The following is a 14,023-nucleotide window of genomic DNA, read 5'->3' on the forward strand; positions in this document are numbered from 1 at the left end:
CCATGACCACCTCCTTGGGCTTCTCAAGTGGCTAGAGAGGCTCATAGAACTCGGGGAAACATGCTACTTACTAGATCACTGATTGATTATAACATGACCGAACTCAGGAGCCGCTGGATGAACAGACGCACAGGGGGTGGCATGGGGAAGGGGTGCTAAGCTGCCATGCCCCCTCTGGGTACTGCCACTCTCCCCGGATCTCCCCGACTGCACTATCCCGGAAGCTATGTGAACCGATCCTTTTGGGTTTTTACGGAGGCTCCATTATGTAGGCATGGTGATTAGATCACTGACCACTGTGAGTGATTCAGCCCCCAGCCCCCCACCCCTTCCCAGAAGTCATGGGTGGGACTGAAATTTCCAACCTTCTAATCACGTGGTTGGCTCCTTTGGTGGCCAACCCCCCTCCTTGAGGGGGGGGGTGCTCGAAGCCACCTCATTAACGTAACAGGACAGCTCCGTGGCTCTCTCCATGTGGGAAAGTCCAAGGGTTTCGGGAGCTCTGTGCCACGAATGGGGACAAAAACCAAGTAAGTATTTCTTACTGCAAATCACAGCATCACAGCGGCTGTCCTGTTTGCCGCTCTGTCCAGCGATGCAAGCAAGGGCAGTGCACGGTCTGCCTGTCCCCAGAAGTCTGCTCAAGGGGCAGCGAGTCCCTGTAGTCCTGGGACCCGCAGGGAAAGCCCCTGGTGCACAGCGGGCCACTGCTTTGCAGAACGTGCAGCTGCGACGGGTGGTCCAGGCTGGTACCGTCATGGTGCCTGTTGTCTCAGCTGAGCTGGGAACTCCACAGAGGCGATGCGGCCCAGAGGTCACATGCATGTGGATGAGAAGAGGGACAAGGACGGCCCTTGTGTTGGCAGCCCCTCTTCCCATTCCATAGGGAAGACACGAGGGCTGGAAGGAGGTAGGATGTCCCCGGCCCCACAGATGGTGCCCTAAGGAGCTGGTGTGGGCGGTCGGCCCGCCCACCTTCGCCCGTCACCCCTGGGAGCCCCTGTGCCAGCTCCCGGGGCAGGAAAACCAAGGATGTGTCTGGCAAGATGTGTAAACAGGCTCAGGTTTACGCTCAGCCACCTTCCATCTCCAGCTGTCCCATCCAACTGAGATACTGACCTACCGCTGACAACGTCACTTAGATCCTGTCATTACTTCCTGCTCCCTCACCCCCATCACTGCCAACTCCAGTATGCACTTTCTGGCCACATTGTCCCCACTTCCCGTAGGCTTGTGCCACTCTTCCCGCTAGGGCCATCTTGGGTTGACACTCACTTCCCTTCACTCGGCTCTCTGTTGTGACTTCCCTATGTGGCCAGATTAGAGTCCATGGGTTCTTTTTTCAGTAACACATTTGCTAATACCCTGAGCTCCCTTGACCTGTTTTTTATCAAACCTGATAGGCAGGACACCTCCATCCTGGGCGAACCCAAATATTGACTTGCTCTGTTTGTGCAGCCACGAAATGAAGACAGTCACAGAAAACCAAAAACAAAGTAGGTTGATATCACTGTAGACTGGTGATCAACAACTCCAAAGAACATCCTGATTGTACCCTGCCACATGTTTGAAAAGGGATCATATCCAGGACAGACAAAGAACTTGATTGAACCTTTCAACAAGCGAATGACAAAAAAATCCAGTTGTAAAACAGACAAGACTTAGACATTCACCAAGGAAGCTATCCCCATGGACAATAAACACATGGACAGGTGCTCAACACCACTGTGCACCAGGAAGAGGCAAACGAAATCACAGTGGCCGCCATTGCACGTACGAGAATGGCCGACCTACAAAAGGCTGGAGGTCCAAGTGCCGGTGAGGAGGGAAACCACCAGATCTCACATCCCGAGACAATGAGAACACTAGATCCGCTTGGGAAAACTCTTTGGAAGTTTCTAATAAAATTAAACATGTTGCGTATCTTGTGAGCTGGGAACTGACCCCCAGGTGTATACTTAAGAGAAAATAATGTGTACCTCCACAAAAACTTGTCCATCGATATGAGATGGACTCATGGATGATGAGATGGATGAGAAGCTGTACTCATTGTTACCCAAACCCAAAAACAACTCACATATCCATCAACGGGAAAACAGATAAACCAATCCACTCAATGGACCTCAACATGAAAGTAAGAAGAAAAAAGAACAACTGATAACACACAGCTTCAGCATGGGTGAATGTCAAAAGAAGAGGTTAAGTGAAGGAGGCCAAATACAGAAAAGCGTGTGCTGTATGATGATTCCATACTGCAAACTCATCAATGCATGGAGCGCTCAGAATGATGGCTACCGCCAGCGGGGGTGATTGAACGTTGCCTCGGGAGGGACTTAAGAGAACTTTCTGGGGAGAGGGAAATGGCCTGCAGCTTGATCGGGGTGGTGGTTACATGGGTGTATACGACTGTCGAAATTCATGAAACTGTATTCCTGAGCTTTGTGCATTTTATTCCACATAAAGTACATCTCAATGAAAAATAAACCCTGCCTAGCGATACCGTAGTCCCGTGGTTATCTTCTACCGGCAGCGAACGACAGTTGTATCGTTTAACATCTTCACACGCATTTCATTTTCAGGTGTGTTTTGTTTTGGTTTGTTCTGTTTTTAGATTTTAACCATTTTCATAGGTATCACAGCTGGCTTCTCTCCCAGAACAATCTATCCAAGAGGTCGAGGCAGAGGTTTAGACCTTTATGACCTAGACTCAGAAATCAACTTGTGCAACTTTCTGTTGGTCACATGGGTCAGCCCTGATTCTTTGTGGGAGGGACCCATGTCCATGACTGTGAAGACCAGGAGGTAAGGATCAGTGAGGGTCATCTGGAGGTTGGCTACCACGTTCACATGGGTGAATTTTTTTTTAGATTTGGCAAATGTGCTGTATCAGAATGAACTATGGCATTTCTCCCAATTGCGTCCGAGTTTATCCGGGGTGCACCTTGGGCAGCTGACACATTGACGGTCTTCCTGATGAGGTAAGAACCAAGACTTGCCTGGGACTCACTTCCTCAGGCAACCCCATGTCCAACAAAACTAAATGTGGGCTTCTGGGACATGCAGAATGGTTGCAGAAATACGGGTTATTGTTCTGGGGGCTGGTAACTGGCTTGCTAAATCTGGTGAGTGTGAGGCCAGATCCTTGATCATCCCGTGTGTCCCATAAGCCCTTCGTCTTTTCCACAAGGAGCCACGTCATGGGTTTGGCACTGGGGAATTCAAATTCTGAGGTCTGCAAGGTTCCACATCAATTCCAGTGAGAGACAGCCCCGGTTTCACGCACGTGAATGGCATTCAGGCCCCTAGATCCGTGTACTGATAGCAAGCACAATAGGTACTGAGGGGGACTTTAGTTTCTTTGCACTTTTAATTGACAAGGACAAGGTGGTCTGGTTTTGGTCTTTACTTCCTTTGGTCTTTGGGTTTGAAATTGTCAGAGAATTTAATTTCTCCTGAAGAACATGCCGATGGGAGGAAATGTTCCCTTAAACTGGGATATTTCTAGAGTTCTTCAAATTATTTGGGGAGCACGTAAATTTTCTATTTCGTATTATTGAGGACTCTTGGTGAACTATTTGAAGGCAGGCATAACCGGTACAGTGGCTCCGTCTTGGGCACAGAGTGATCTTGGCGCTAATCTAGATAATGTCTTCTTGAGTTGTTTCAGAGCTTTGGGGTCAAACTTTTCCTGTTTCTGTCATTTATTGAGCATTTCCTGTCCGTTCGGATGACTACAGGCCACCTCGTCTGCCTCAACTACCTTGGCGTGGGCTTCCCCTGCCAGCACATCACTGCTTCCCTAAGTCAACTGATTCCTAGTTGAGAATCAGCCAGCCCACCTGACTGCAGACACACACCGCGTCGTCAAGGTCGGCCTCATCAGCCACGCGTGTGCTGTTTTGGCCTGCAGAGGCTGGTTCCTCTGACTGACTTGGCAGACGGCTCAGAACTCACGGTGAGAAATGGTGATGACGTCTATTGGGAGCCCAGGCAAGGAACCCACCAGTGTCGAGCCTTTTCTGATGTTCTTCTATCCCCCTTGATAGAGAAAGATAGAAGCCACCCGACGGTAAATCGTTTATCCCCTAAACATCCAGCGCACCTGCCCCCATGCAGAGTCACACAACCTGCCTCCTCCCCTTGTTATCCAGAGACGAGCTGCCCTCCTATAAAGCCACTCAGTGCCTCCCTCCACCCAATACCACCCAGTATTGGGGTCCCTTGTCCCCTCACATCCTCAGCTGGGTTCTTGCAGGAAAATGCGAGGCAGCCTCAAGCGTCTCTTACGATATGGAAACAGGAGCAAAATGACAAAACTCTGCAGGCGCCGTCTCTCAACTTTGCATTTCCAGGGATTTCTCACAAGACTCGTCTGCACTTTTACTTCTCCTCTTTTTACCCCCAGGCACTGGTCACCCTCCCTAGTCTGGCATCTGCCCTCACCACTGGGACGTAGCCGTGCCTCTGCGGGGATGGCTACGGGGAACCATCTTCCTGAATCTTGATCGGAGGGCCCTGGAGGAGCGGACCTCTTCTCTTTCGGCTGCTGAACTGAGATGGGAAGGCGGCTCGATTCCGGCCATCCTGTGCCCTACGCATCCTGCACACCCGGCCGAAATGTTGAGACCGCAGAGCAGAGAGATAGAAAGACGGGCTATTTGGGTCATGGTGGGATTACCAATCCCCTAGCCGTTCTGCCCTCCGTGTGTGAGCCAACAGTCACCTCCATTGTCCACATCGCCTCAGGTCGAGGTTTCAGCGACTTGCAGACCTTTGTGTTCTCTTGGCTTCAACTATCGTTGACTTGCAGACTATGTGCACGCTGGCACCGTGCCAGACTAATCCTCAGAGTCTGGAATGCGCAAAGCTTCAGTACCTAGTTAGGTCAAAGACTCCTTTAGCGCAGGAAGCCTGAAGACCACACTGTGATCTGTCCCCTTACACCTGTTACCCTCCCACATTCCGCACTGGACCGTGTGCTGCCCACACCCATCCTGCTATGCAAGTAGAGACCTGGACGCCCTCCCTGGTACCCCCTTCTCCCTCACCCTTCCTAGCCAAACCTCCAGCCTAGAAAGTCTCTCTCATGCTGCTTCTCCTCTCGTCCTCATCGCCTGTCCCCCAGGACACGTCATCACCCCTGTCTTCCGGCCTTGGACTTCCCGATCGCGTGTCTGCTATCAACCCTCCCCTGTCTCCCTACATGGTCATCGCATGACCCCCTGACCAGGCCCGTTTTCATTCACCATCGCGTCACCAGAGCCCAACACTGTGATGTCACCTAGAACGTGCCAGTAAAGACTTGGTGCTCCCGGAGCGGGTCCCTTCCAGAGCGTATGCACCCCCGGGGCGGGAGGCGCCTACGCACACAGTGCCGGAGGGTGGCCTAATTTCTCAGGCCTCGTCGTTCCACAGCCGGAAAGACTGACATTGGTGCAGGCCGTGTCTTGTCTGATCACGTCCCCCTTGGGTACCGGCTAGGTAACAGGCCCTCTGGGCAGATAGAGAGGACGAGGTCCACAGGGCCTGCATCAGGGGCACAGACAGGCCGAGGGAAGCGCCCCTTCACACAGCTGGGTCTCGTAGCAGCTGCACCTAAAAGGGAGGTGGAGACAGAGCACAGAAAGTCATGGTGTCTTCTCCCTGAACAGATATGACTTAAGGAGCCGGCCAGCGGCTCTGTCATCATGATGGCTGTACGGTGTCCCTCCACTGTACGTGCCGAAGTCACCGTGTGTCATGCTGAGTGGCCCCACCGGCAGGTACGTTTCCGAGTCAACCTGTGCGGTGAGCCTGGCTTTAGTGGGTGAGGAAGAAAGGGGGGATGGGAATCACAGCCTTGCCCAGGGGCTGGAGGCTGGCTCCCCATCTGCCAGCAGCAGCGAAGCACCTGCAGAGAACCACTGGCCCCTCAGTCCAAGCTAAGGGCAGGAGGGAGATGATTCGCAGCCACAGCAAGAGGGAGGGCTGGGGAGGCGGCGTCCTCGGGGAGCGGCGCACTCAGGAAAAAGAAGGGGAGAGAAAGTTCACAGGAGAGAAGTGGCTGAGTCTGTGGGGTCTTTGCGGGAGACTGGGAAAGGACCGTTTGGAAGGGGCTTGGACCCCGAGCGGTCCCAAGTGGGGGCATTTCGTTCCACTGTCACGCTTGGCAGAGCTATGACAATTTTGAGTTCAGGCCACCGCACGTTTCTAGGGAAGCGGCACCAACAGAGGCGGGGGCCTTGCCCTCTGACCCGACAGTCCCCAGCACGAGTGAGCGGACTGAGCTGACCCCCATCACGTGCCGAAACAGAATGTTTCTGTTTTAGTCACACCGTGGGTCATCGACCACAAATGCACGCACACGCGGGGGCTGGGAGGGATCTGCCCCCTCCCCGTTACTAGAGCACTGGGCCCACCCCCTCCTGTTTTAACTGTCCAAACATGAAAAGACATTAGTACCCGGAGAATCTTCTCTCTGAGACTGAAGTTCGTTTCCTGACTGCCGACTGGCGTCCGAGCAAGGAGAAACACCTCCAAAGGGATGTCATGTGAGGGAGAAACGTCTTTTCCCTGTAGAGCCTGTTGTGAACGTCACCTTCTTGCCTGGCCCGGTGGGCTGACTGGCCCTGGGCTCTGCTCCTGCGGGCGGCGACCCGTTCGTAGACACACGGGGAGCAGTGGTGCGTCTCAGATGTCAGGGGTCCACTTCAGGCACACAACTGTAGAATCTGTCATCCCCGGGAGACTGGTGGGGGGGAAGCCTGAGATAATCTGGGAGGATTTTCCAGGCAGCAGCATCTGGTCGGAGGAGACGCTCTGGGTCACGAGCCACACCCTCTGGGAGGGTTCCTCTCCTGCCGACTCTGCGTTAGCCGCCGAATGCTACCACCAACCGGCTCCCCGGCTCTGGGCTGTTTTTACTCTAAACTCAGATGCCTTTGGATCTCTTGCTCCAGTGGCCGTCCGCGTTGTAGGGGAGCCCTAATTCCCTGAGCGTGCAAGAGACAGGCAGCATCTGAAGGGAGGCGGGGGAGGGAGAGACAGGGGAGGGAGAGCCACGCCAACACCAGCTTGGCCACTGAGTCACATTTCCTGAAGGAGGCACGGGAAAGTCGCCTTGCAAACCTCAGACTCAAGGTCCTATCACCAACTCATCCTTTGGTGGGATTAGGACCCACAAACCTGCCACAAACCTGCACTCTGACTTCATCACCCTGCTCTTCAGGGAGCCGTTCGCAAGCAGGTGCACAGCCTGCCCTGGCCCCAGCTGCCCTCGGGGCCACCATGCCCCACTGGACCCCACTGGACCCCACTGGACCCCACTGGACCCCACAGGACCCCACTGGACAGAGAGAGGCATTCACTTTTCTTCTGTGCTGTCACACTGGCTGGAATCCAGTTGCACGGAAATAAATACGCACCGTAGGTGATCCCACCTGGCGGGGAGCCACGTGCTTTGACCAATGGCAGCTGCCGGACGCGGCAAACGATTCGCTGCAGAGGGCGAGGGGCCCGTGGGGTTCAAGTGAGATGTGCCTCGGCAAGGGAGCCTGGCCGGACAACGGCCCACTTTCCACGTCTGCTCCCACCCCCAACGACCGGCTACAATCTGTAGGAGCAGCTGTTTAAACGGACCCTTTCTTGGATGCTGCTTCTCCTCTGGTCCTTCGCGAAGATGTTCAGGGACGCTGGAGACCGGAGCTGGTGCCGCTCGGGCGGGCTTCACCGTGTCAGGGCAGGCCCCCCGGGGACCTCGCTGAGCACCTCTTATACGAAGTCTGTTGCTGGAAACGGAGCAGGTCAGAGCCGAGGGCCAGAGCCGGGAGGAGCGACGTGCCCACCGCAGGGACCGGTGTGGCCTGAGCAGCCAGGAGGGACACACACAAACAGGGCTGGATGCCGGACGCCGGCCCCGCTGGCCCAAAATCTCACGACGGCCAAGCTCTGCTCTTCCGAAGCCGGGGGGAGCTTCCGCACGGCCTGCGTTTGTGCGGCGCCTTGTCATTTGCGAGCGCGTTCACCCAGTCACCTCACTGAACTTCAGAGTCACGAGAACCGGTGAGGTATGAGTCTTGCCCCCGTCACGGGGTCTTGCGCTCGCGGCTCATCGGTCTTCCTTTTCCTCGTCGTTGGAGCGGCTGAGGTGCTGGGAGGCGTCTCCATTTCAGAGTGGGGACGGGCCCCTCAGATGTCCTGGCGGACGGGAGCGTTCTGTTTCCCTAACACTTGCCTCCCCGGTGGCCAGCGTTACAGACGGTCCTGCCGTATCAGGACACGTGATGCCTGAAGTGATGTGTGTCCTTGGGCCGAAGAACCGAGCTCGTCTCCGTCCCCGGGTGTGCCAAACCACACACGGCTTGCCGTCCTCTGGGACGGTGCTCGCCGTGAGCATCGAGAGGCGCTGCCCGCGGAAGGCAACCGTCCCCACCGACTGCCTGTCACCCAGCAGGAGGCGTCCTTTGTTCCTGCATCTTTGGTTGTGTGTGGCCTGTTGGCCGAGGGACTGCGCAGGGTGGGACTGACTCCTCATCAGCCCGAGGCTGAAATGACCTCCCGCTTCACAGCTGGAGGAAGGCAGCTACTCTGACGGAAAGAAGAAATGGAAATAGAAGGTAGTGATCACAAAATAGGCAGAACCATAGAAAGATCCCTCCGGGCTCCCAGGAGAGCAGGTGGCCTGGATCCAGAGGTGTGTAGTGGGGGGGATGGGAGCTAGAATGCACCTGCCAGGCAGAGGGAGCACCGGCCGTTCTCCCTGCCCCTCCTGTACCTGCAGCAAAGGCCGCCCTCCAGCCCGGACTGAGTAACTCGGGCCATGAGGGGACGCGGCGGGTGGCTCTGTCCAATCTGGGATGACCGTCTGTGGGAGGAAACTACGTCATAGGAACCCCTGTGGGGGCCTGAACGATCCAGTATTGCACATGATTGAGGACGCTGGAGAAGTTTGTCGTCCGCGGTCGATCTCCCGGAAGGGTGGGCTTGTTGGGGCTGCGGGTGAGGGAAGGGGTCTACGCTTCTCCTGTGGACGTCTGTCAGTCACCCTGACTCGTGAGTGGGGGACGTCATGAGTGTGCTGCCCCACGTGGCCTCCCTGTTCTTCCTGAGGTCAAAACGCGGAGGCTGGAGGACAGAGGGGCGCCGCGCCAGCTTGGGGAGGAGCCAGCACCATCCGGCTTCTGTCCCTCTATGTGCTCTCGTGACAAGGACCCAGTCGTGGAGCGGTTTCTTCTCATAAACGCGCCTGGAGAGGGGGGCGCATGGCCGTCGGCAGCCAGGAGGCGTTCTGTCCTCACTGAGCGGCAGGCGGTCGAGGGGCGCGAGGTCCCGGCTGTGCCTCGTGGTGACCGTGTTCCTGGAGCCGGGCATGTGCCGCCTGGGGCTTCCCCAGAGCCTGACGTGCGACAGCATTCGTGGGGCACCTTCCTGTCCTCACTCGTGTCTCCTTCCACGTCAGAGTAGCTCCTGCTGTTATCTACGCTTTCTTCTTGCTCTCTGCCCTCGCCTCTGCGTTTTCCCCACCTGCTCCGGTAGGAGGTTTGCACCGACGGCCCGGCCAGCCGCTTCGCTCCGAGCTGAGATTGTAGACTTATTTTCCGTGATGCCGTTGACGCACAAAGTTGAGGGTTGCATTGAACTCCACAAATCAGGGCCGGGCGGGTTGGGAACAGCATTCTGCTCGGTGTCTCTGTCTCTGTCGATCTCTCTCTGTCTGTCTCCATCTCTGTCCATCTCTATCTCTCCCTCTGTCTGTCCATCTCTGTCTCCGTCTCTCTCTGTCCATCTCTCTGTCTCTGTCCCCTCCTCACGCCCTTTTGTTGTTTACAGCCCTAGGTGCCGTTGCTGTCTCATCGCCGCACGTTCTATTGTACAAGGTGGAGGGTGGGGTCCTTGGGCCACAGGGCTTCCTGTACGACGGCATCCCCTGGCAGAGGGCCGCGGGGTGGAACCGCGAGCAGGGAGCACCGGCCGCGTGTCCGTTCCCGGAAAGCCCCGCAAGTCCGGAGAGCCGCCTCCTCGGCTCCCCCTGCCTCCTCCCTGCCGATGTGTGTCCTCTCCCGCTGGAAACCGTCACAGAACGGGCCGTCCCCGTGACCCTCCTCACATTCAGATGCTCAGGATCCTGCGGCCTCGGCCGCCAGAGCTGGTGCTGGTGCATCAGTGACATCACGCTTGTTCACCCCTCTAGGCACGGACGGGGACGCCTCCACAGTCTGCGCCCAATCCCTGTGCAGGTGGCTCCGAGGTGGCCCGGGTGCCCTCACCTCCAGGCGCCCACACCCTGATGGCCCCCGCCCTTGGGTGTGGGTGGGACCTGAGGCTTGCTCCTGACGCATCGCATACGGTGTGACGGATGTCACTTCCCGGCAGGTTGTGGACAGACGGCGACCTAGCTCCTGCCCTCTCCCGGCCCCGCACGCCTGCTTGCTGCGTGGAAGCAAACAGCCATGCCGGGTGCTGCCCCGTGGAGCGCCACGTGGCAGGGAGCTGGTGTCTCACGTCCGTAGCCGGAAGGACCCTGAGGACCTGCCTGCAGCCGTGGGAGTGACCTCGGAACCTGCCCCCCCACCAACGCCAACCTGGAGAGGAGCAAACCCCGGCCGAGCCCTTGACTGCAGCCTGGGAGTGACCTTGAGTCAGAGACACCAGCCAAGCCTGACTGCCGACCCACACACACCATCAGATGATAAACGGTCCCTCTTTAAATCCCCAAGTTCTGGAGAGACATCTCATGCGGCCACAGAGGAGTATTAGGACGTTTCACGGAAAGTGTCCTCCACTTTCCTGTGCGGCTGACTGCAACTACCCTGGGGAGGGGCTGGTTTGCGGTGCACGCACTTGAGGCGGCCCTCGGACACCACAGGGGTTCCGTCTACAACGTGGCCCTCAGACCCCCTTCGTAAAAAGCTCCGGACCTTCTGATGGTGATCCCAGCAGCAAGCCCTGGCGACCACAGTGGTAGGTCACTGCCTGGAGTGCCGAGGGCAGAGACCCGCCCTCCCTGCTGTCGGTCATCCGGCCTCCCCCATGTGGCGTTCCTACACGGGAGCACCGTGCCGCCTGCGGGGAGTGTTCTCCGAAGAAGCCTGCAGCCGTAGCTCCTGTGCACGCGGTCCTCTGCAGGGTGGATTTGACCCTCCCCCACCGGAGATAGCGTCTCTAATCCCCACCCTTGAATCTGGGCTGCCCCAGGGCTCCGTGTGACCCACTAGGATGCGGGGAAGTGACGCTGGGTGGCTTGCACGGGGTGGGGGCTGACCGAGCCGTGCCCTGTGCCTGGGTCTTCAGGATCCTGGCTCGGAGGGAAGCCCACCCCCACGTGGATGTTTGCTTGTCCCAAGACCGCCACACCAGAGAAGCATGAGCACACACTTCCGTCGTTGGCCTCCCCCACTCGGCCGTCACCCAGCAGCCAGAGACACCCGCCAGCCTGTGAGTGAGCCACCGTGAGAGGCCAGCCCGCCAAACGTTCAGGGGGCATCTGCCTCCGACCCCATGAGAGGCCCCGTCTTCCCAAATCTCGGAGTCACAAGTCACAAGCAAAATAAAATAGTGCCTTTTAACAATCAATTTGGGGCCCTTTGTTACGGTCGAACACCTACTCAAGCTGGAAATACAGCACATTCTCCACCCTCAGCTTAATGATGAAAACCACAGAGAGAAAGACTTCCAGCTTTTTGGAAGTCGCGCACCAAGATCCGAGGAGTAACGGAGAACGGAACCGGAGAGAAAAGCCGTCCTCGGCATTTGAGCAGAGGTTTGAAGACAGAGTGAAGGGGCGCCCGGGGTGGCTCAGTCGGTGAAGCGGCCGACTTCGGCTCAGGTCACGATCTCGCGGTCCGCGGGTTCGAGCCCCGCGTCGGGCTCTGGGCTGACGGCTCGGAGCCTGGAGCCTGCTTCCGATTCTGTGTCTCCCTCTCTCTCTGCCCCTCCCCTGCTCATGCTCTGTCTCTCTGTGTCGCAAAAATAAATAAAAACATTAAAAAAAATTAAAAAAAAATGAAGACAGAGTGAAGCCAGCCGCTTTCCCAAGGCACGGGCAGCACACCTCGGTGTGGCGACGGGCCTGCGAGTTACAGACGGTTCAGCAGGAGCACAGAGGGCAGGGCTGAGGGCCTCACAAAGGGGGAGAGGTCTGTCGCAGATGAAGCAGATACCACATGGGGCCCGATCATATGGGGTAAAAGAATACGGCTTTTATCTTGATGTCAGTGGGTGAGCCACCGGAGATTTGGGGCCATGCTTCTCTGACTGGTGTAAACATCCATTTGCCGGCAAAACAAGCCCTTGCTGATCGACTGAGGGGAGACAGAACTGAGTTACAATCCGGCAGCTTCTATTTAAGGCCTTGTGACTCACCCCGTGGCAGTGCAGAGATTGCTAAGGCCTGTGCCCTCCTGTAAACACCTGTCACTTCCCCGCTCTGCAGAAACACCGGGGCGGATGAGGTCACGCGCGTGGAATGTACAGGAGCTTCTCGGAGAAAGGAACCAGATACGTTCGGGACGTTACTATCGTCACCCCAGCCGTCTGGGAGTCCGCTTTCTAGCAAACCCAAGGGCCCAGAAGCCAGAAGCTACAAAATAAGGAAAAATAAAGGAAGGTGCCCGGCCCCAGAGAAAGCAGGAAGTAGACACGGAAATGGCTGTAAGGTCGGAGATAACACGAAGCAGGATACGCCCGGTCGTGAGGGAAGCTTCGTGGCCCCTGGAGGGAATGACGGCAGCGGCCGGCCGCCCCACTGTGCACAGGCCTCCCAGAAGTGAGTGATGCGCGGGGGGGGGGGGGGGGGGGGGGGGGAAGAGCAGGATATAAAGGGAAGACAGCAGACGGGCAGGAAGTGGCAGAGACCAGAGGGTCCCGGAGGGCAGCAAGAGATGGGGGGGCAGCTGGGCTCCCCCCAGGGGGCCGTGGAAGGTGGGGAGGAGGGTTTGCACCAGTTTGGGGGCGGCGGCCAGCCTCTCCCAGGCTCGGCAGCCCCACCATTTTGCCGACTGTCCCACGGATCAGGGGGCGGGGCTTCCTCTTGGACAGCGTGGATGCAGCCATGGAAGGAACAAAACAGAGGTTCTAGGGGAGCCTGTGGTGTGGCTGCGTGGGCGTAGCCCAGTGTGCAGGCCCGAGGGGCCCAAGGGACAGGTTGGGAGCAGTGAGAGGAGGCCGCGCGAGAGTAAAGAACGAGCAAGCGCCTGCCATCACATCATGGTCCCAGCCAGCTGCTGGAGGCACAGTGCCCTTCCCCAGGTCCTCCGGAAGCTGGCTGCCCTTCTTTACAGCACACCCCCCACCCCCCACCGGTGCTCACTGCCTCCCTCCAGCTCACGCTGCACTGCCCGCACTTGGCTGCGTGTTGAAGTCATCTGGGGGCTCCTGCCTCACCCCCTCCAGCTGTGTCGGGATCCCCGGGCGAGCGCCCTGCGCAGGGCTGCACCCCCTCCCCCTCCCCGGGATCTGCTCTGATACCCCTCGCCCTTTCCTGGCCGGTGGCCCGGCTGGTCCTGGCGGTGGGCCTGCCTCCCCCACCCGAGCCGAGGCTCCCCTGCAGCCCCCACCCCCACCCCGGCTGTTAAAGGAAAATATACCTCCCGCTCCTAGAACTCGTCCTCTTTGTCACTTTACATTTGTTTGTGTCAGTTCCTTGACAAGCTGACCGTTTCCCTGATGGTCCGTAAGCCACTGGGTGGGTGTTTGATCAGCATTGCGTCCTTGGTGCCCGTCAGCGTGTCTGGCACATAAATACAGGGTGACAAAGCAGGAGAAGGAAGAAACAAGCCTTTTCTGTAATAGCTTTGCCTCCCCCAGACATTCCCGCACACCTTCCAGGCCTTAGCCTCATGGGCGGGTGGAGAGAGGTGGCCGCCGCTTCGTCCGCTTTCTAGAGAGTTCCGGGTCACCCTTTGGGAATATGACATTTGCAGACTCAGCAAAGCAAAGGGTTTTTAAAATGTTTCTTTTCTAACCCTTAACCTACATTTACTGTTTGGCTTTTGACGCCAGTGGGCACTCGTTTTATTTACTTTTTATCTGCGCATCAGGGTTCCAC

The sequence above is a fragment of the Panthera uncia genome, chromosome D4 (genome assembly GCF_023721935.1).
Source record: "Panthera uncia isolate 11264 chromosome D4, Puncia_PCG_1.0, whole genome shotgun sequence".
Classification (NCBI taxonomy): Eukaryota; Metazoa; Chordata; class Mammalia; order Carnivora; family Felidae; genus Panthera; species Panthera uncia.